The following is a 1,242-nucleotide window of genomic DNA, read 5'->3' as shown; positions in this document are numbered from 1 at the left end:
TGTACCTCAGTTCCTTCATCTGGAAAATGGGGATTAAGACTGTGAGAACCCTTGTGAGACAGGGATTGTGTCCAATCTGATTATCTTGTATCTACCCTGGTGCTTAGAACAGGGCTTGACACTTAGTAGGTGCTTAACAAATACCATCGTCGTCATCATCTTCATCATCATTACAGAGTCCAGGGACACCAGCCTAGTTGCGATGCCCCCAGAGCTTTTGCCCGAAGAACCCCAAAAGCCACGAGGTATCTGGACATAGTTGGAGGATCCTGCCAGGATCATTTCATGTTCCCTACAGTCCCCATTGGCATTCTGTGCCTCAGTTACCTCATCTATAAAATGGGGATTAAGATTGTGAGCCCCACCTGAGACAACCTGATTACCCTGTATCTATCCCAGTGCTTAGAATAGTGCTCTGCACATAGTAAGCGCTTAACAAATACCAACATTATTATTATTGTTATTATTATTATTATTATTCTGGGACAGATGTGTTAATGGCGTTGCTATGGGTCGGAGATGACTCGACAGCAAAAGACAAGATGGTGCCCATTTCCTTCTAAATAGCTCCTAAAGCCCTACCCATTCCTTGTCTTCTCACTCTCCTTTCCCTCGTCCACCTGGCCCAAATCCCACTCAAACCAGTTCCCCCTCCCCCATGGCTCCCTCTCCTAAACGATAGAGAAGCAGTGTGGCTCAGTGGAAAGAGCACGGGCATGGGAGTCAGAGATCATGGTTTCGAATCCCTGATCTGCCACTTGGCAGTTGTGCGACTGTGGGCAAGTCATTTAACTTCTCTGGGCCTCAGTTACCTCATCCGTAAAATGGGGATTAAGACTGTGAGCGTCATGTGGGACAACTTGATTATCCTGTATACCCCAGCGCTTAGAACAGTGCTCCGCACATAAAAAGTGCTTAACAAATACCATTATTATTATTATTATTATTAAACCTCCAACACACTACTCACTCCTGGATTTCCCAGCTCTGAGCCAGATGTGGCTCAAGCTGTCATTTTGCGCTTTTATTCTACGGGTCCCACTGAAGGGCTCCAGGAAGCCTCAACAAAAGTACTCCAGAACGCATCGACAAAGAGCCCTGTCAAAAGAGCTCCAGAATGTTTCAACATAATTCCAGAAAGCCTCAGCAAAGAGCCCTACGATTCATCAGAAAGAGCTCCAGAATGCCCCAGGAAAGAGCTCCAGAAAGCCTGGACAAAGAGTTCCAGAATACCTCAGCAAA

Source organism: Ornithorhynchus anatinus, chromosome 1 (assembly GCF_004115215.2).
Source record: "Ornithorhynchus anatinus isolate Pmale09 chromosome 1, mOrnAna1.pri.v4, whole genome shotgun sequence".
Taxonomy (NCBI): Eukaryota; Metazoa; Chordata; class Mammalia; order Monotremata; family Ornithorhynchidae; genus Ornithorhynchus; species Ornithorhynchus anatinus.
Note: the sequence above shows the minus strand (reverse complement) of the source record.